The sequence below is a fragment of the Rutidosis leptorrhynchoides genome, chromosome 8 (genome assembly GCF_046630445.1).
Source record: "Rutidosis leptorrhynchoides isolate AG116_Rl617_1_P2 chromosome 8, CSIRO_AGI_Rlap_v1, whole genome shotgun sequence".
NCBI classification, from domain to species: domain Eukaryota; kingdom Viridiplantae; phylum Streptophyta; class Magnoliopsida; order Asterales; family Asteraceae; genus Rutidosis; species Rutidosis leptorrhynchoides.
The window spans coordinates 83,159,498-83,182,803 of NC_092340.1; the positions used below are offsets into that span (position 1 = coordinate 83,159,498).

Here is a 23,306-nt window from a genome sequence, read left to right on the forward strand (position 1 = left end):
ACCAAGCAACACGCATGGAGCACCAATCACCACGCACTGAGCACCACACACCGTGTGTAGTGTTTGGTACGATCGTACGAGTTACGTGTAACCTTAGACGATGTCGTAGAAATGATCAGCAACCATGCACTACATACCGTGTTTGGTGCGAGTTGCGTGTAACCTTGTACGATGCTCTAGAAATGATCAACGACCAAGCATCACGCATAGAGCACCACACACCACGCGACACACACCGTGTTTGGTGCGAGTTGCGTGTAACTTTGGACGATACCGTAGAAATAAAACAATGACCAAGTACCACACACCGTGTTTGAGATATTTTCACAATTTTATAGATTTAAAAAAATATTGTTGAACACTTCTAGAATTTGTAAGCATAGACTTCCTTATATGTTTGCAGCAACTAACCACCTCTTAGGCCCAAAAGGCCCAAACATCTACTGATAAAATACTCTATGTGGCCGGCCCAGCACCAACTACCTCCACTACACCCCCGGTGCATGTTAGACGAAACACCACCTCATTTCAAATTCTCCCCGTTCAGCATAAAGAAAACTTGACAACCTTAGGCTGCATACTCGAGTTGTTTTTTTTTTTTTTCTTTTTTTTTTTTTTTGTGAAAGAAAGGAAAGGAGTTGAAGGGAGAGAAGACTAATTATGCATTCTTGAGTTTTTTTTATGGAAAGAAAAGGGTAGAGAGGAAAGGATTTGAAGGGAGAGTCCATGTGTTTTTTACTTAGATTGCAATCCTCCTAATTTTGGCATGATTTGAGAGGAAAACAATTGTTATATATTTAAAAAAGACCATTTTATCTCTTTCAACTTTATTATTTCGTAGTCTTAATTCTATAGTTCTGTACTGCACCTCTTAACTCTGTTATAGTTGACAGTGAGTCAAAGTATACATGAAATCTTATGTATTAAAAATGTATATCGGCATAATGCTTTTGTTACTAAAGTATTCATTCATAACTTTGTTCGAGTGCTCCTGCCATCTTGATTTTTGTAAGATTTTTGCTTCTTATAGTTTATGGAGTATTATATTTGTTGATATATATACATGATGTTATGATGACGGCGTTACATGTATACATATACATTATCTGCATGAAGTGCTACTTAATTTTGCTAAAATGCGTAGTATGAATTTTTAACCATCGTTTTTGTTCTGATATAGTTGTGTTAATTTAAAGTATAACGATTTGAGTTTTAATTGAAAAATCGAGCAGAAATTTATAATATATATATATTTATATATTAATTATGTTTGGTTTAATTTATTTATAAAATATTATGAATAAAAGGTTTTTCCTTTCCTTTCTTTTATTTTCTTCACAACTCAAGAATACACATAAATTTCAAAAGCACTACAAAACCAAGGACCTGTTAGTAACATTCTCCAATTGCAAAGGACCTGATTTGTAACTAAATCTTCCTGACGAAAATCAAAATGGAGAGATATACGGAGTATATTGTAACGTACATACAGTATACTGTAAAACACAAGAAGATCAAAATGAATCTATAAGGAGTTACAAACAGATTGTGTGTTTATATACTCTCTTTCAATATATTTATATATATCAATTTATCTGTATCTATATAGGGTATGGTTGATGATGATGGACCGAGAAAAGGAAAGAGAAACAGAGTTAGAGAGTGAAATGTACACAAACTGTTTATTGTTAGGGCTTGATCCGTCAATAGTTGGTGCCGGAGCAAACAACGGTACACCTCGGGTCGGGTTATTTCGTCACTCTAACCCTAAATTGGGTGAACAGCTTCTATACTTTATTTTATTCTCTCTCAGAGGTCCTAAAGTACGCCCTAATTTCCCTTTCTAATCTAATCACATTTCTAATTGCAATTACAATCTGTTATTTTATTATTATTATTATTATTTTTTTTAACATTGTGATCGATTCTCAGGATTTTGATAAAGTTTGGCCGATTTTTGATTCTACCCAATCTCGAGATTTTCGAAAGGTGTGTAATTCATATGCATTTTTAATTTTAGTTTATTGGTTTATGTAATATGTAATTATGTAATGTAATGTATATGGATAGTAGGTTTCTATGTTAATTATTAATTTAAATGTTTTTTAATTAGGTTGTACAAAGTATTATAAGTGAGCTTGAATCACAAGGGGCACTTCCAAGAAGTAATTCTAGGGTTTCATCACTGGCTACATGTTGTGGACCGAGGTTAGTTAGTTAGTTAGTTATGGATTTAATTATCAATTGAAGCTCGAAATTTGATTAATATCTATTGTAGTTAATAGCTTGCTAAAAGTTGGAATTATTTAGTAGGTAGATTGAATAATGATTGGTCGATATAAGGAATGTTTAAGTGCAGATTTGTGGAACTATTGTGGCAACTTTCGTTGCATGCTTTGAGAGAAGTTCTTAGACGAACGTATGCTGCTGATGTAGTCTCAAGTCCATTACCCGCTTCATTGACTGACGTAGCTTTTTCACATGCGGCTACTCTTCATCCTGTAACAAAGGTATATTGCGCTTGCATTTGGTGGCTGAATAGATCATTATGATGCTTCTTCTGCATTCTGACAATTGTGAGCAAAGTTTCTTTAAATACTTAAAGTTTGCTTCTTTTGTTGAACAGGCTAGAATAGCTTTAGAGAGAAGAAGGTTTCTTAAAAATGCTGTCAACAGTACAAAGACAGTCTACGTGGTTAAATTTGGCTCATGAAATAACAGCAGAATATCGTAGTCTTTGTGCTGAAGAGGTAATTGTAACTTGTGATTGTGAGTTTAGGGGTAAATAATCTTTAAACAATTTGTTCTGTTTGTGTAACACACACATTCTCCTTTTCTTTGGAACATTTGAAGCTCAGGCATATTTGTAACAAGAGTTGGAGAAGCTACATGACTTGTGGAACAAAGTGAAGATGGAAGGTGAACAGTGGGATGAGTTAGTTTCAAGTTCAAGTCAAAACTCTCATCTAGTTCAGAGAGCTACTCGCCTTTGGGATTCTTTATTATCACGCAAGAGTAAGTGAAAACATCTCATGGTTCTTTTAGTGATTAAATGGAGTCTGAATTTATAAATGGAGTCTGAATTTATATGGAGTCTGAATTTATATGGACTCTACTAATATTGTAATAATTAAATGCTACAGAGGTAACTAGGTAAAGTGCTAGTTGGAATAATCTTCATATGGATAATGGAACTTGATAGTTACTCATCACCCTGTCTATATTTCCGCTTCATCCTTTATTGCCTCTTATTGTGCTTCAGCCTCTCGAATGATGTTTGTTTATGTGTATAGCCGTTTTGTCTGTTTTCACATGTGTAATTCTGGTTCGAATAAGCTTAAGGTTAATATTTTGTTTACACTTTGTGTACTACATGTATGCACTATGCCATTATCTCATTATCCCATGATGAGACTTGTAGGTGAAAATAAGAGTAGGTGAAAGTAAGAGATTTGCTACATATACGCAGCCCTATAAGATATAGCTATGTGCCCTTCCTTTCAAACATTAACCTGTGAAGTAGTGGTGTGAAGAATTAATGCTGATATAGTCATTTGAGCCAAGCTAAATTATGCGTTGTATAGTAAAGAGAGTAGCACAGATCAGGGCCGTCTCATCAATCTAGTAGTCCCTGTTCGAGACGTAAAAAATGGGCCATTATTTTTTTTAAACTTTTGAACACATAAAAATATAATACCACTATAAATGGATGGAATTACATATAAATGGATGGATTATTATGTAGTTTGTTTAAAATATGTGCCTTTTTAAAATTTGGGCACTGTTCGGTTGCACACTTTGCACATGCCTTGCCTTTGGCATTGGGTTATTCCATAGAAGTACTAGTCTACACGTATCTTTTTACCGGCTTCCACTTTTTTAGCATCCTTGCATTGTGTTTTTAAGATTAATTTTGGTTATGTTTTGATGCAGGTCAGCATGAAGTTCTTGCCTCAGGCCCCATTGAGGACTTAATAGCACATCGGGAGCATAGGTAGTTATTATACATGATATATAACCTACTATATGTCACTTCTTGTAGGTTCTGTTTGCGGCCTTTGTTCATATTTTTTTTTTTGTCACGTTGTTTGTCAGATACCGTATATCTGGATCATCTCTTCTTGCAGCTATGGATGAAAGTGATTCAGACAAGGACCAATCTGATAGATCACAAGTAAAATCAGATAGAGAAATGTTGAGTTCTTTTCAAACTGGCGATGAAAAAAGTTCTTGGGGGGATGATCGAAGCGGAAAAGGTCAGCCGACAGTTGATATTGTTAAGGCTAGAACCTGCCTTCTATCAGAGTAGAATCCTAATCGATTAACAATCACAAACGAGCAAGCCGAATAATAAACACAGAATAAAAACAACACGAGAATTATAGTGGTTCGGTTTCTAGGTGAAACCTACATCCACTTTGGAACTAGAGAGTATTATTATTAATTTGGAGGTGATACAATACATGTACAATTGAGAGACTATATATAGACTTAGGACCCTCAATAAAATACGACCCAAACAATTAGGGTTCTACTCTGATAGAAGGCAGGGAGATTTCGATACAAGTCCATCTGGGCCTCCCCTCCAACGATAGTCCGGATCCAACCTTTACCGCCGCCAACTCGGAACTCTCAACCTGGTGGGAGGGCAGGGAGATTTCGATACAAGGCTTCCAGGATCAACTCATCGTGCCAGGGTCGCGCCACGTCGCTGCGTGCGCTCAGGGGTGCGCCCACTGCGCTGTCCACCACATCGGGGCTAGCTCTGATACCATTTGTAAGGATCGCATAGCCCAACACAATGTCCTGCTTGGAGGCTTCAAATAACATCGATCTGCACTCTTGTACTTCTGCAATGCAAGACTCAGCTCATCTCTTCTCTCTCTAGTTCCTGCCTTCTCTTCAATGTTCCTGAAGGCCAGTTGAAGCTATGCACAGCTTCAACTTATCCAGCGTTACTGGTTTGGTGAACATATCTGCTGGATTCTTTGAACCTGGAATGCTCTCTAGATTAAATGTTCCCTTGCTTATCCGTTCTCTGATAAAGTGATACTTCATGCTAATGTGTTTCGTTTTAGCATGATAGACTGGATTCTTTGCTAACTTGATTGCGCTATCATTATCACAATATAAGACAAATTCTGTCTGTTTGCTACCCAGTTCTTTCATGAATGTCTTCAACCATACTAGTTCTTTACTGGCTTCAGTCAAGGCCATGTATTCTGCTTCAGTAGTAGATAGAGCCACGCTCTTTTGAAGCCTAGACATCCAACTCACTGCTGTTCCTCCTATAGTGAATACATACTCGGTGGTGCTCTTGAAGGTATTATTGCATCTACCCAAATCTGCATCAGAATAACCCCTGAGAGTAGTATCCCTGCCCTTGAAACATAACCCAACTTTAGGAGTACCCTTTAAATACCGCAGTATCCACTTCACTGCTTCCCAATGTTCTTTCCCCGGAGCTGACATAAAGCGACTAACCATCCCAACTGCATGTGCTATATCAGGTCTTGTACACACCATAGCGTACATTAGACTACCCACTGCGGATGCATAAGGAACCTTAGCCATTTCTGCTTTTTCTACTTCAGTTTTAGGAGACTGATGTTTAGAAAGCTTTAGATGACTTCCCAACGGTGTGTTAACGGTGTGTTTCTTGGCTTTGTAGACTCACCATTCATTCTGAACTTTTCAAGAACCTTGCGAATATACTTTTCTTGAGATAAAGAAACTGACCCATCTTTATTCCTGCATATACTCATACCGAGAATCTGCTTAGCTGGCCCGAGATCCTTCATTTCAAATTCTCCAGATAATTGCTTCTTCAAATTGCGTATTTCAACCATATCAGAACCTGCAATTAACATATCATCGACATAAAGAAGCAATATAATATAGGAGCTCTTGAACTTCTTCAAATAACAGCAATGATCTGTAGAACTTCTCACGAATCCTGTCTTCTCCATGAAATTATCAAATTTCAAGTACCACTGTCTGGGAGCTTGTTTCAAATCATACAAGCTTCTCTTTAGATTACACACAAGACTCTCCTTTCCTTTGACACGAAACCCCTCTGGTTGAGACATGTAAATGTCTTCTTCAATGTCGCCATGCAGGAAAGCTGTTTTAACATCCAACTGTTCTAAGTGTAACTTCTCGGTTGCAACCATACTTAGAACCAATCTGATAGTCATCTTCACTACTGGAGAAAAGATTTCAGCATAGTCGACTCCTTTCTTTTGTTGAAATCCTTTGACAACTAATCTTGCTTTGTATCGTTTAGAACCATCCCCTTCATCTTTGACTCTGAAAACCCATTTTTTCTGTAAGACCCTTTTTCCTGGTGGTAACTTGGTCAGCCTCAAGTTTGATTTTTCAATAAAGATTCCATCTCGCTTTTCATAGCCTGCTCCCAATGGAACGAATCTTTCACCTTTATTGCCTCAGAATAACTTTCTGGTTCCCCATTTTTTGTCAAAAGAAGATAGTTAACTGTTGGACTAAACCTTTCTGGCTGTCTTGTAACTCGTGTAGATCTCCTGACCCAATTGGACTGGTCAGATTGTGATGGGGGTTGTGGGGTCTGCTCATCATCAGAGTCTGAGCTCCCACTATCTGAAGTCTGCTCGTGATCAGACTCCGAGCTTTCACTGTTAGGAACTCCCACTGGAACATCAGTTTCACACTCTGGAGTTTCCCTTTCATCTTCTCTAGTTGTCTCTGTGTCAACCTCAAATTCAACTGATTCTTTTTCTTTTGTTGTTGAGTTGAAATCCTTGTACAATTCTGCTTCATTGAAGGTGGCATGTTTACTTCTGATAACATGTTTTCCCTTGTTATCCCATAACCTGTAACCCATGTCGTCTCCCCCATAACCAATGAACACGTACTTCTTTGCTTTTGCATCAAGTTTGTCACCATCTTTATTAATATCATATGCACTGCACCCAAAGATTTTTAGATGCTCATAACTGATTGCTTTACCTCTCCATTCTTCTTCGGGTATTTTGAAATCAAGCGGAGTTGATGGAGAACGGTTGATCAAATAAGCGGCAGTGCTTACTGCATCAGCCCATAGAGTCTTTGGTAGCCCACAATTAAGTCTCATGCTACGTGCTCTCTCATTTAAAGTGCGATTCATTCTTTCTGCAACTCCGTTTTGCTGTGGAGTACCTGGAACCGTCTTGATCATCCGAATGCCATGATCAACACAATAGTTAACGAATTCGGTGCTGATGTATTCTCCTCCATTATCCGACTTCAAGCATTTTACCTTCAAATCACAAGATAATTCAACAGCAGATTTCCATTTCTTAAAAGCTTCAAATACATCAGATTTATTTTTAAGAAAGTAAACCCATACCTTGCGTGTTGAATCGTCAATGAAAGTAACATAATAGCGTGCTCCTCCCAATGAAGAAACAGGAGTAGGCCCGAACACGTCCGTGTGTACTAGCTCCAACTTCTGAGCCTTTAAAGTTCTGCCTGCTTTTGCAAAGGTGACCTTCTTCTTCTTTCCTAGAACACATGACTCGCAAAAGTCCGATTCAACTCTCTTTAGACCAGGAATTTTACCATTAGACACTAGCATTTTCATTCCTTTGTCACTCATGTGACCTAAACGTTGGTGCCACTGACTGGTTAAGCTTCGATCATTGGAAACTGTATTTACTTCATTAACTGGAACTTCTGCCATATAAAGAGTGCCTCTCTTCTTACCCTTGGCTATTACTAAGTTCCCCTTTATTACTTTCCACTGACCTTCACCAAATAGCACACTATATCCTTGATCATCAAGCTGTCCAACAGAGATTAGTTTTTTCTTTAGGCCAGGAATAACTCGGACATTTTCCAAGGTCCAATTAGTGCCCAAAGAGGTCTTCAGCTCTAAGTCTCCAATCCCTGTAATGTCAAGACAATGATCATTAGCCAAACGAACTTTACCAAGGTTACCTGTTCGTAGATTCTTCATCAAATGTGGACTTGGGGTAGCATGAAACGATGCTCCTGAATCCATAATCCACGCATCAATTGTATTCTCAATGCAGCAAACAAGGACGTTATCATAATCATCTGTTGCAACTGCAACATTAACTTCCTTTGGCTTTGATGATGTTACTGGCTTAGTGCACTGGTTTCTGAAGTGCCCAGTCTCCTGACAATTCCAACATTTAATATCATTCCTCGTTCTCGACACACTCTTCCTTCTTTTTGACCTGCCCCTGGTGGTGTTACTTCTGCCTTTCCTCCTACCCCTCTCTTCTGTGCTCAGCAAGTTTCCTGATGGTTCTCCTGAACTCTTTCTTCTTATATCTTCTCCAAGAATAAAATCACGAATGCTCTCAAACTTTAGCTTTGAGGACTCTGTGGATCCACTGATAGCTGTGACTGAACCTGACCAGCTTTCAGGTAACGAAGATAATAATAGAAGAGCTTTGACTTCGTCATCGAACTTGATATCAACTGACAATAACCGAGAGATAATATTGTTGAATTTATTAACATGATTTGTTACTGAAGCACCTTCTTTCAACCTGGTGTTTACCAACTGTCTGATCAAAAAACACCTTGTTAGAAGCAGACGGCTTCTCATACATATTTGCTAAGGTCTTCATCAAACCATGTGTCGTGGTTTCATTAACAATATTAAAGGCAACACTTTTTGTCAACGTGAGTCTGACAACTGCTAGGGCTTTCCTGTCAAGTGTTTTCCACTCGTCGTCTTTCATTCCTTCTGGTTTATTCTCATTCAAGGCATCGATCAGATCCTTCTGACATAACAAATCTTCAACCTGCATCTTCCACCACCCAAAATCTTGCCCATCAAACTTGTCGATTTTGATCCTTCCTTCTTCTGCCATTGGAAAAAAAATATTATTGGATCTGAGGTCAACAACAATCTGATCTGTAACAGTAGCAGTAAATCTGTAACAGCAGAGTCTGGTGAGTCTGGTGACGGCTAGGGTTGATCTGGATCTGTAACAGCAGAGTCTGATGGCGGTTAGGGTTGATCAGCAGAGTCTGGTGGCGGCTAGGGTTTAGCACCTGCAACCTGATCTGCAATCTGATCTGTAAAAACAGCAACAACAGCAGCTGGATCTGTAACAGCAACAGCTATGATTGACGGCTAGGGTTAGAACCTGAGCTCTGATACCAAACCTCCCCTCAAACCCAAGTCCATCTGGGCCTCCCCTCCAACGATAGTCCGGATCCAACCTTTACCGCCGCCAACTCGGAACTCTCAACCTGGTGGGAGGGCAGGGAGATTTCGATACAAGGCTTCCAGGATCAACTCATCGTGCCAGGGTCGCGCCACGTCGCTGCGTGCGCTCAGGGGTGCGCCCACTGCGCTGTCCACCACATCGGGGCTAGCTCTGATACCATTTTGTAAGGATCGCATAGCCCAACACAATGTCCTGCAATATAAGCCCAAGAGTCCATTCTTTTCTAAAACCAATTGGTGATAGAGGGACTTCCCCTTAGACTTATATACATACATTTGTTTTGTCCCATGACCGATGTGGGACTTTGGTTTGCACCCTAACAGATATAGCAGAAGTTTTGAGGCGTTGGACTCATGCTCTACAGCGTATACATAAGCAGTCACTCCACCTGGTATACTACATTTAACAAATCCATGCTTCTAAGTTTTGTTATTGTTATTTATTATTATATTTATATATTAATATATTAATATTATATATTCTTAATGTTACCCTGCACATTTGAGTCTTGGGAACAATATATTTGTGATCTGCACAGAAATTGTTGAGTATAAATCAGTGTTGCATAACTCGGGAGTACTCGGCAAGTACTGAAAAAGGTTTCCCGATTACTCGGTCCAATTACTCGGACTACTCGGTCAAAACCATTTAAAACTCGGTCAAACACGGCCAAAACTCGGGATTTCTTGGAAAATCGGTCAAAGTCAAACTTGGTCAACATCCGAATACTCCTAAAAAGTTTCGACCGAGTACTCCCAAGTAGTGATTTTTACAACCTTGGTATTAATAAATAATTATAACAACCATTCTAATAACCAAAAAATTTGGTGCCCTAATTTTCCTGTTTGCCTATGTCATTATCATTATTTTGCTCATCGATCGTGTTACAAGCTTTTTGATCACCTTGTTATGGATTTTCGTAATGCATGATATTCTTACAATGAGGATTTGACCCGCGTTGTAAATTTGTGTACTTTAATTGGTTAAGGACCTAGTGTTTCTAAGTGTAATTATTATGTTTGAAAAGTTAATATTTGCTGTATAGGTGTAAGTGTGAACTAAATGATTAATTCCAATTTTTAGTTTTTAGTTTTTAGTTTTTTTTTTTTTTTTTTTTTTTTTTTTTTTTTTTTTTTTTTTTTTTCCCTTAGTATCTGGCTACTATACTCTCTAATTGACGCAACGTTGCTAAGTGCAGTTTGGCTTACCAAGGCCATTGATATTTATAGTTTCCAGAGTATTTCCTTAATATGTAACCACTTATCAAGTTTAGGCTTTTATATTGGGAAAAGTATATGAAAATGCATTGAACTTTCACCAAATTCCTATAGTATGCATTCAACTTCCAAATCTGTTATTATATGCATTTAACTTTCTAAATTGTCCTATTGTATGTATTTAACCTGCCATAATAGGTATTCTTCTATTAGATATTTACATTATTAGTCCCTCATGTTTGTAAATCTTAATTTCATTGGTGACTCATCATCTTAGATAAAATTACATCACTGGTCTCTCATGTTTGTCAATATTACATATTAATTATTTATTTTATTTTCAACACCATTGATACTCATGTTTGTTCTGTTCATCTTATCTGATCATCATCTCTAACATATCTCTTCACAGCATCCCTCAAATCTTCAAACTCCTTGCATTTTTCAGAATAAGCATCCATCAATTTCCCATCAAACTCCTTACATGAATCCCGATACAACCTATACGAAATCAAACTATTTCGATCCAATCTTACTAACACTAACGAATCCCGATAAAACCTATACGAAATCAAACTATTTCGATCCAATCTTACTAACACTAACGAATCCCGATACAACCTATACGAAATCAAACTATTTCATCATTGCCTATTATTAAAAATCAATTAACGACAATAATGTACAAAGTTTCTTATTATTTACAGATTATCAAAACTTGCGTTCTCTTTTTCTTTTTTATTTTACTTGTACGTAAAGCAAATCAGAATAAGGAAAGTTTCGATCTGGAATCAAGAACAAAACCCAAATCCAAAATCACCATCGGATTAGGGTTTTTCACCATAACAATTTATGAATTTGGGTTTGTAATGGATATGGGAGCATACTAAGATGGAATAAAATTGTTTATGAGGGAAATGGAACATACGAATTTGAAAAACAAATAAAATTCACCAATAGTCATTAGATAGATATGGACCGATTGTTTATGATGCTTTTTTTTTTAATTCAAATAGTATTAGATAATTAATATAGCCTTTGAGGTAGGTATTGATCAGTTGTTTAGATCCAATTATTTATTATTTGAGATCTGATGAGAATTGATGAAGATGATATTGGTGGGTTCGATAGTTTGAGGGAGAAGAATAAGTTAATAAAGGTTGAAAAAAGTAGGTAGGTTGAAATTAGGGTTTATGAATTTGGAGATAAAGATGAAGCGAAGGAGATGAAAAATAATGCAAATTACAAGGACTCCTTCAGTAATTATTTAAACATATTAACCGGAAACCTTATCAACAAGTTACTTAATGTATACAATAGCACAACTTAGAAAGTTAAATGCATACAATAGGAGATTTGGAAGTTGAATGCATACAATAGGAATTTGTTGAAAGTTCAATGCATTTTCATATACTTTTCCCTTTTATATTTGTCAAAAAAAATTATATGTACATGTGGAGTGGTTAATGCGTTAGCGGTCACTTTTGTACGGGTCGAAACGAGCCAGGCTGGGTCGCTAACAACCACTTTCTGTCCGTTTACTAATTTTTCTATAAATAATGAATGCATTAATTATGAGTCTGAAAACAATATATTTATAAAATTCATATTAATCTTTGGATAAAATGATGTCGGAGTTTGTGTTCTTTGAAAATAAACTTTGGGCAATCTGTAACATTTTGATAATATGACTCGTTTGAGATGATACAAATCTGACTATTAATAAGTAAATGGGCCAAAATCACTACATTGGTACCTCTAGTATGATTTAAGCACCCGATGTAAACTTTTTGATACTATACTGTTAGTCTTCAATATAGGCAAAAGCAAATGACGGTGAAGGTCCTGATCTTCTGCGAAGTGCAAATGAAGGTGGTACAAGTGGTCATGCTGAATCATTAGCTACAACACTTGCTGAACATCAACAACATCTAGCTAGTATACAGGTATGTTAATGCTAAACCACCACTACTCAAATTTGAAAATTTTGGACTACGGAGTATATATTGGAGTACAAATTTGCACTTTTCTTTCTAAATATGTGTCGCTTCTTATATTCGGTGATGTGTTATCATGCTGTCTGACTCTGTTTATGTGATTGCTATATGCCTTCCTACTGCATTAATGAAGAAAATAGTTTTCTATTGACATTTTTTTTTTCTTTCTTTTTTTTTTTGTGTGTGTGTGTGCAGGTGCTTGTTAATCAATTAAAAGGTGTAGCCCCTGCAATACAGAATTCAATATCGGAACTGAGTGAGGAAGTGAACAGTATTTCCACCAATCTTCCTCGGGTGACAAATCATCATGTCAGATCTACCGCACAAAACACCGGAAGGACATTGGTATTTTTATCTTGAACATTATATTTTTATTTTATATGTATCGATATTTTAAATGTTCTTTTAAGTATTTAATTTGCACAATCGATGTCTAGGAAAGTAGCAGTGATGAGATCATGGATGTCACTTCAAGACTATCAACTGTTCATATTGATAAATTATCATCTAGCCCCGCTATTAAAGCTACCACCTTTATTTAGTTTGACTCCAAATTCAAATGTAAAAAGTGGCAACTTTTACAAGAAACATTCTCAAGTTCATACTAACGTAGTGCCCGAAAATGTGCCTCATGAAAAAATTGTATCAAATAGCCAAGTAAATACACCACATACAGGTTAAAAATAGTTCTGTCCCTCTTTCATCTATATTGAAACTTTAGTTTGTAATTTGTAATTTGTAATAATTCCTTATTTCATGTGAAGCAGACGATGTAAATGATTATATTCGTAACTTGAAGAAATCTGTGAGAGAAGCAGCTTTGTCAACACGACCAAGCAATACTGGCCAATCACAAGATAGTCAATCTGACGATGGATCTGAGCATTTCTTTGTTCCTCTTTCGGGAACTGGGTTTTCTCGTGTGGGCCCAGAAAAGAAACCAGTTTCTTTGAAGAGTAAACAGTTGTTTTTATCTGATTTAAATAATTCTTTGGTGGATAGTCGTGTGATGAAATATAATGAATCGTTGGATATGGTGAATGATTATGATGGAGTAAATGGTTTTGTGTCTGCTGCTTCTTCAAATTATGCGGAATCTGAGGGACGATTGTCGTTCTATGATGTAGAGGAAACTCATGACCAAGTTTTTTCACCCCCTTTTCTTATGGATTCATCTCTTTCCGCAGAAGCCTTTGAGGACTTGCTCGGTATGTTTTTTTATAGCTTATATTAATATTAATAATAATTCATACATATTCAAATAAAATAGATGTTTTGTTGTGACATTTTTGCTACTATTTGTATTTGCAGCACCTCTATCGGAAACTGAAACAGCCTTGATGGAATATTAATAATTGATAACAGATTCTACGAGGTTGATGATGTTGTATTCTTCAGAAGATGTTTTAGTTTCTATAACATATACATGGTGCTTGTATGTTCGGCTCCCTTCGAGCTATATCATCGATCGGCTGAACTCAGCAATGAAGATCCTGTAAGTACACATGATTTGGTCTAAAGTTGTTGATGAATAGATGATGATGGTGATGATGATGATGATGTTGATAATTGTTGGATCTGGGGCTAGATATGATGATACACACGTTAGTTATCAGTTTACAGTGGCTAAGATGAGGTGTTTGAGATATTATCATTATAATCTTCATTAATCATGATTATATGACGTGGATAATTTGTTACTCCGTATTAGTTTGGTAAGAAAAATGTGAAAATTGATCATCTGCGTTTCCAGTTCCACGATATTAGATTGTAGTTATCGGAAAAACTTTACAACACTTGCTGCATGAAGTTGCCGTTGTCATCATCTTGTCAAAATTACTTAATTCTTCTAAAAACATTCTTTTGAGTCTACTCGAGATGAGTTTAACAGTATATCTTTATTGCATTGTAATTTATTACTCCGTAGCTGTTAAAATTATTTAATTCTTCTAAGCTTGTTGATTGAGGTTTTGGAATAGTTTTTCTGTTTTAACTGAATATTAAAAAAAGTTCCTTAGCAAGATGCTAAGAGCCTAATAGAGAGAATTAAAGGGCTTTAGAAGCCATAAATTCTAATTTGAGAGTAAGTGTTAAGTCAACGAAAAGAAATTTTTTTAATTACATCAACAATGCTATTTCTACCAATAAAAGAATCGTTAAAAATAATGTGGTTCCGAAATTGCCATAACCATAGAAGAGTAATCACCACCGTGACAACCTGAGCTTTATCATTTGAAGACCATGTAGCATTCTCAATCCAATCGCGTGTGTGTCGTCCAACAATTAAACAAAGGCATATCACAATCGAGCCAAATACGAGTCTTACACCAAACCTCTTGAGCCAAAGATACCGAACATACAATCGAGATTAGATCCTAACCTCTCGTAGATAGGTTCCAACGAAGAGGGAGTGAGTCCAACCTTAATCTCCACCAAAGAACGTTTGCTTTTCTCGGAACATGTTTTAACCAAACAGTAGAAGTCGGCACTCGGCACTGAAGGAAGGCAATTTCTATCAATATACTCTCTTATGTCTTTAACCGAGAACATTCCATCTGAATTAAGAGTAAATGACCAGCAGTCATCAGTCATCAGGGTTCGAGGGATGAATATGACTGATATCATCGCGAAGAGAAGCTAATAGTTGACCGCTATTCATAACTCTAGACCATGTTCATTGCCAATCACCGTTAACCCATTTATTAGCGATAGTATCACATTTGTTTACATCCAAATGATACAAACGGTTATAGCGGCTTTTAAGAGAAGATTACCACACCAAGTATCTAGCCAAAATCGAACCTTTAACTCGTTACCCACGTCCAACCGAAATAAATTCGCAGGTACCAAATTATGGTCTGTTGCATGAACATAAGTGTCAACAATCAATGTCCATGTGCTAAGGCCGAAAGTTTGATCAAATGAGTACCCATGAATCGATTTGATGATCCTTACCCAAAAGTCCTCTGGTTTAGTTAAGTACCACCTATGCCATTTATGAATAAGCGCAATATTAAACGCCTTAAGAATCCCGATATTTAACCCATCTTTATCAAATGAGGCTAAAACGGAATCTCATTTCATCCATGTCATCTTCTTGTTGGAAGCATTACCACCCTAAAAGAATCTAGCTCGAATTGACTCGGGGAAATAAAGGCCGACTGAACCGGGGAAATAAGCTTATTGTAACATCCCAATTAAGTAAGGTATTATTTTAGGGTGATGATTCTCACACACTGTTTTTTGATCCTCACACACCAATTTACTTGAACTCCTCCCTAATAATAGGGTAAAAGGGTGTGTGAGGATCAAAAAACAGTGTGTGAGAATCATCCCCCATTATTTTATGTAATTTAATTATTATATATATGGATGGTATGATTTAGTATAAATAAATGGACAATAGTTAATGTTTGTTAGTTAAGTTGGAAGGGACTAGAGATGCAAAGTTAGAATTAAGGACCTCCCATATTAGAGTTTTGGTGGGGAGGGTAGAAAGTGCAAATAAGACAAAGTTATTTTAATAAAAGATGTAAAATGCAGAATTTTTGTATCAGTTGCAAAAAAATAAAATCAGTGTGTGTGTGTGCTTGTGTGTGTCGACCCAAACAAGAGGAAGAAGAGGAAATCTTCAATTGAAGAAATTGAGCACATGCAATTGGAAATTTGTGAAATCTAGTGTACTCTAATCATCTTAACAAGTTTTAATTCTCCAATTTCTTCTCCCTTGTGCACAATTAGGGTTCTTGAATCCTTAGAGACAAGGTATGAACTTCTATGTCTAAGTATTACTAAAATTGGGTGTTTGTGATGAATCTCAAGCTTTAAAGTTGTAGTATGTTGAAATTGTGCACACTTGTATGACTAAAAACGAATTTGTTATTGATATTGGAAGTAAGTTTATGTATGAACTTGCTAATTGAGTGCATGTAGTGAATAAGATGGAATTGATGCTAATTTAGCTTAGAATCAAGTCATGCACACTAGGTGTTTGATGAAATGTCTCAATGAAATGTTTATGTGATTTAGTTAAAAATTGTAAAGAAGAAAGTTTATATGTGAATTGTTGTTATTGTTGTAAGTAATGAAATTTGGATAAATGATGATTTAGGGTTGCTAGTAGTAGAAATGGGTTTTATGCACATTTAATGTTTAATGAGATACTTGAAAAAATTGCAAGTCATGATTGTAAGAGATGAACTAGAGAATTGTGTAATTAAGGAAATGATGTTGGCATGATAATGGGGTTATATTAGAAAAGATAAGTTAAAATGTTATGTATGTAAGTGTTCATGTGAATGTTGGAGTAAAAAGGGGAATTAAGTCAATGTGTAAGTGTATAAAAGTGTTGAAAGCTTTTAAAAGTTGTAATTTTGTTGAGTTATGATATTAATGAGATTAGCTCATGTATAGGTGCTAATCAAGGCAAAGGAGCTTCAAGTAACCAAGGAACCTCATTTAATCAAGGTGAGTTTATAGGGGGTAAATTGGGCGGGTCAAGAGTGGCTTAGTGTTCTCGGATTGCATCCGTGCAAGAGAGCAACGACTAAGTGCACTAGTTGGATAGCTTAGATAGAATTATTAGGTTCGCCTAATAATTGTATCTATGGATGATGATTAGCTTAGGCAAGATTATTAAGCTTACTTAGTAATCTTGTCTATGGTATGACTTAGCTTAGACACTTGGGTGTCTATGTACATATGCATGAATGAAATGTGATTAAAGTAGCTTAGGCATAAGAGTATGTCTATGGTTGTGTTTAGCTTAGACATAATTACTAGGGTTGACCTAGTAAGTTATGTCTATGGTAAGTGATGGGTCGGATCCGAAAGTAAGTAAGCAACCATTTGGTTGGAAAGACAAAGTAATGTAATGATTATGCCCAACTTTGTATGCTTTATTATTCGCGTATAACTCACTAAGCGTAAAAGCTTACCCCCGTGTTGTTTTATGTTTTATAGGAACGAAAGGTCATCGCGAAGGTAAGGAAACCATTTGAGGATAGCGGAGCATTGGCATTGTAGTAAGTGGTAGTGCAAGTCCCTATTTTGAATCTAGCTCAAATGATACCGCTTATCAACGCTAAGTCTTTTGTGTTTGATGATTATGTTTCTTTTAAGCTTTGGGACCAAATGATGTATTTGAAATTGTGTAAACATGTTTTTCTTGATTAAAGGATCTTCGTAATGTTTAACGATGTAAGAAATTGGTTTAACTAAGTTTGTTTATGATTTATGTTGTTTAATTGTGTTGGGTAAGGAAGAAATGGTGAAAATGTGATTTTTGTATCAAGTTGCAGAACAGTACCAGCAACTGTGAAAGGTCGCGCCGCGACCCCATATGTCGCGCCGCGACATATCAAAGATTTTGATTACAGAAGGGCTGCTAAGAAGGGATGATTTCTTTTGTAATGTCGCGCCGCGACCAAGGCTCGCCGCGCTGCGGCATAACACTTGGTCTGGGCGGACACTTGTTTTAAAAAAAAAAATTATCGTTTAAATGGCGTTAAAAGTTGGTATCAGAGCTATGGTTTAAGGGACTTGGATAACCCACTATAAGGATTATCTAGGCTTAAACCATTGTTGTTAAAGGATAAGCGGTTTTAGGACTTGCATGATAGTTAAGGTTGAATGATTGTGCCATGCTCCATAGGATAGAGTTATTGACGAGACTTGTAGTGTGATACTAAGATCGTGGTTGATTTAAACAAAGAGTTTAATACTCATTAACCATGGGTCATAATGGATTAAGTGCGTAATAAGATGGTGTAATGACGATCGGCCATTGCCATTACTTCATTTTAGTACGCATGAACGTCTAATATGGTCATGGTGTAATGAGTTAGGAATTCTTTCGGTTTCTTTGTTATGATAAATTGATGATGCATGTAATTGAACTAATGAATTGGATGTCTTGTTTCAGAATGGCTATCGTATCCCCAAATAGAGGTAATGATGAGGACGATGAGTACGTCCACACCCCGTCAATTGAGTCTATAGAAGGCTCATACTCTGAATCCGATGAGGTTACTATGGCAAATGATATTTCGGGACAAATAGGACAAGCTTTGATGCGATACACCCCAACCCTTCTAGAGAAGATAAAGACATTGATTAATGATCAATTGGATGAAAAGTTAAAGACTCTTATGACCAATAATCCTACGTTAAGAGGGGAAGGGGGAAGTGGGGTAAGACAAGAGGAAGTAGAAGCCCCGAGAAAGAAAGATGAGCGCTTTGAGTACAAGAATTTTGCTAATTTTCATTCACCGGAGTTTCACGGTAAGGTTGATCCGATTGTTAGTCAAAGGTGGATCGATGAGTTAGAAGAAACATTCATCTTGTGTGAATGTCCCGAGCACTTAAAAGTAATCTACGCGGCTCACCAAATGAAAGGAAGTGGTTATGAATGGTGGAATTTCATAGTTAAGTCACATGGGCGGGAGGTGGCAACAAGTTTTCCATGGGAAAAGTTTCGTGAAATGTTTATGGATCAATTTGCTCCACCTGCCGAGGTTAGTAGGTTAAAGTCCGAATTCATGAATATAGAGCATGGGAGTAAATCAGTGACTGAGTTTAATGCCGAGTTTAATGATAAGTCTCGTTTTTTCCCGGACTTTGTTTCAAGTCCTAAGTTGATGATGGATCACTATCATGAAAAGTTAAATCCCGAAATAAGTGAGTTCATTGACAAGGGTACGTATAAGACTTTAGCCGAGATGATGAATAGGGCCCTTGTGAGGGAACATGAACTTAGGAAGAAAGCCGCGTTTAAACGAAAGTTAGATCAAGATTCAAAGTCAATGCAAGGTATGAGCCCGAAGAAGGGCAAGTTTAATTCCGAGTCCCCTCACAAATCAAAAGGGGGTTTCATGACGGGGAAGAGTGGTGGTAAAGAAGTGAAGACGTGTAATAGGTGTGGTAAGAATCATACGGGCGAGTGTAAAGCAGGTACTACCGATTGTTATTCATGTGGGAAGCCGGGTCATAGAGCCGCCGAATGTCCTAAGAAGGGCAAACAGTGTTACTATTGTTTTAAAAAGGGTCATTTTCAAGCCGAATGTCCAGAGTATAAGGAAAGATTTGGCGAGTGGTAGTGTTAAGAAGGAGGTTAAAACGGAACCAAAGACTAGTGATAGCCAACCAAGAGCCTGAGCTCATCAGATTACTGCACTCGAAGCGAAGGAGTCCCAAAATGTGGTGTCAGGTACCTTTATTGTAAACTCTTTACCTGCGCATGTTTTGTTTGATTCCGGTGCTACGCGGTCGTTTGTTTCTTACTCTTTTTGTAAACATTTTAACATGACCCCAAGTATGTTAGAGCATCCTTTAGAGGTTGAGATAGCGGATAATAAAACCGTTATGGTGTATAGTATCATTAAGGGATGTGAAATTATTTTGGATGATGAGAAGTTTGTTATAGATTTAATACCCATGCATATGGGAGAATTTCAAGTAATTGTGGGTATGGATTGGCTAGATGAAAATGAAGGAATAATTTTGTGTCGTAAGAAAATTGTATTAGTTCAATCACCAAGTGGAAAAGTTATTTGGATTTATGGGGAACGGGCTAGACGTGTTATCCCTATATGCACGTATGCTAGAGCTAAAAGATTTTTGTCTCATGGGTGTTGTGCATTTTTGGCACACGTGGTAGATGATTTGAAGAAGGTTGTTGAATTAAGTGATGTACCGATAGTTAATGAGTTTCCGGATGTGTTTCCGAATGAGTTGCCCGGTGTTCCTCCCGAACGATAGGTAGAATTTCGAATAGAGTTGATTCCCGGAGCCACGCCAATTTCCAAAGCACCTTATCGACTAGCTCCATCGGAAATAAGGGAAATGATGACTCAACTACAAGATTTGATAGATAAAGGTTTTATACGTCCTAGTAGTTCACCTTGGGGAGCTCCGGTTTTGTTTGTGAAAAAGAAGGATGGAACAATGAGAATGTGTATAGATTATCGTGAATTGAATAAGGTCACTATTAAGAATAGATATCCATTGCCGAGGATAGATGATTTGTTTGATCAATTACAAGGTGCATGTTTCTTTTCAAAGATAGATCTAAGGTCGGGTTATCATCAATTAAAGGTGAAGGAAGAAGATATTGATAGGTCAGATCATGTTGAGATTGAGAGAAATGATAAGATAGAATGAGATTCGGTATGTAAGAAGGAGACTCGGTACTAGAGAGAATCGGTACAAATTAAATTCCACAGCTTCTAGAACTCGGTTACAATACAATGGCTATCTAATTAGGACTACATAGGTTCCTTATATAGCCCTCTTCTAAGGAACCTTCATTTAAGCTTAATTCACATTAACACTATACAACTTCGGGGTCCTAACAATCTCCCCCTTAGTGTTAAATGTGAACTTTACAATATAATTCTATCCAAAACATCTAAAGGAACTTTGTTCCTCTGAAGTGAACTTTAGATTTGAATCCCTTGAGATTCTCATATCTTCGTATATTCACTCTTGTTTTGAGACGACTTTTCAATCTTGTGAGAATGTACTTGACAATCTCATTATCTTCAGTTGAATAGCAGTTATTGATCAGTCTCCATCTCATGTATTTGAAAGCATACATCAACATTCCGTCTGAGTATCTTCTGAAATCTGAGACTCTGATGAAGATCTTTGTATAGTGAGAATTGACAAATACAAACCCATATGGACAGTCGCTCACTTCAAGTAAGGACATATATCTAAGCTCTTCAATCACTTGATTTGGCGGTTTGATTCCGAGCTTTTTGTGTCCAGATTCCAAACCCATTTGAAAATCATGAACAGACATCCATCTCATCGAATCAAGAATAAACCTGTAGACTGCCTTCATTGCAGTAGCATGATAAATTGTTGCAGATTCATTCAAGTTAATCAAATAATTGTAGATGAAAATAATGTCGTCCATCTTCAGTTTATCAAAATCTGCTTCTGAAAACTGATAATCCTCATCATCCATTCTTGTAACTTGAAACAATGGCATCTTCACTTCATCCTTATTAATCATCAAAATCTTATTTATGCTTTTGATCTCTGAATTCCGCTGAATTTGAAGTTTCTCTTCATTCTTCAATTTGAATTTATTGCGAACACTCAGATAAGCTTTGAGATATTCAGGCTTCTTATGATATTTCCATGCACCCAGAACACTCATTGATGCAAAAAGGACGAGATCAGAATAACCATAGATTCTATACGCTTGTTGTTCAATGAATGGTTAACGAAGAATCTTTTTCTCTTCATCCTCACTTAGTTGGTAATCAGCATCACGCTCAAGAACAATCTCTGCAGTTTGAAATGGAACATTCAAATCAGGAGGAGTTGTAGTATCTTCTTTGCCATTAGAGAAAATTTCCTTTTCGAAGTGAATTCCAAATTCATCAGTTGGAGAAATCAAGTTAACAAATTGATGATCATTAAATTCATTGGCGACACTTGATGACCCCTTCAATATCTTCAATGTTGTCAAAGTTTTGATTGTTCTCTTGAGATGACTTATTCTCTGATTGATCAGCTATATCCATAATCATTAACATCCCTGAGTCACCCTTTCTCTGACTTTCTGATTCATCTAGAAAACTTTCACACTGAATTTCCTCAATTTCATCACTACCAGAATCAGATATATCAACAACATCTTTATTCTTCTGTTGACTAGATGTACCAACTTCATAACCACTGGACCGATGACCACTTTGTCTATTCTCCCCCTCATGAAGATTGTCGGGATCGAAATCATCATGATCAGGCATGTGAATTGGTCCAGGTGACTTGCATGGAGAGAAAGGATACACTATCCTTGCTTGCTCAAGATAAATCATCATAGTCTCGTGAATTTCATCAAGATCAGTCCATTTAGCAAACTCAGCAAGATAGAGCTCCTCCACTTCATTGTCAGAGAAATATTGTAATCCATATATTTTTGAAATCCGAGAAGGTGACCCAGTTGGTGAAACAACAGTGTAACCATGAACAAAAGCAGCATCAGCAGCATCTGTTGAAGGCGATGTCGATGGAAGTGTATGAGTTGCCGTGAGGGCAGGTAAGGATGATTGTGCGGTATTATTCTTATATGTAGGGCTGTACATACTACTAGTCAGATTCGTGATATCCCCTTCTGATGGAGGTTGGGTAACAACCTGAGTTGTCACCGGCGAAGTTTCTTTCGAAGCATCCGCCTCCATGACTTTGGTCTCATGGGACTCTGACAAAGTAGCAGAACTACCCGTTGGTTTAGCTCTCGCAGAGATATTGCTATCTCCGACTCCTGAAATCATTGATATACCATGAGGTGGTAAATCTCTTTCAGTTAAAGACTCTTCCTCCAGACCCTGAGATTCAGAATCCGGAAGAGAAGTGGTTTGATCCAATGAATCACTTTCATGAATCAAGGGATCAGTCTGCTGGAAGTCTGATAAATATCCCGAAGGATTGTCATGTTGACTCGTTTCCATGGGATGCGGCAGATCTTCCTCATCAAGATAAGCCGGACCTCGAGACCCTGTTGTACGTTGAGGCACAGGAGGATTTCCAGCCGATACGCAGGGTGCCTTTCCAAGACTTTTCGGCTCCCCTTCGGCCGTTCTGGACTTCAATGATTGAGTTTCCTCAATCGATTGAGTTAACGCAGACTTTACTGTAGAGGAAGACTTTACTTCCTTAGATGCCGAAGCACCTTGCTTTGTATGATTTATTATTCAGTCCTGTTTAGATTGGATGGGCTTAGTGGCCTTTTTACCATCCGTGCGTTTAGATCTCTTGCCTACCGAAACTTGCACTTCATTTAGCGTAGGGCTTACTGTTATTATTGGATGTGATACGGAGATGGGTGAGGGTGACCTAATTGGTTCTAG

At 37.2% G+C, this 23,306-nt stretch overlaps 1 pseudogene; it reads left to right on the top strand.

Moving 5' to 3' along the window:
- Positions 1–1,446: 1,446 nt before the first annotated feature.
- LOC139861415 (AUGMIN subunit 6-like) lies at positions 1,447–14,230 on the top strand (annotated as a pseudogene).
- The last annotated feature ends 9,076 nt before the right edge of the window (positions 14,231–23,306 follow it).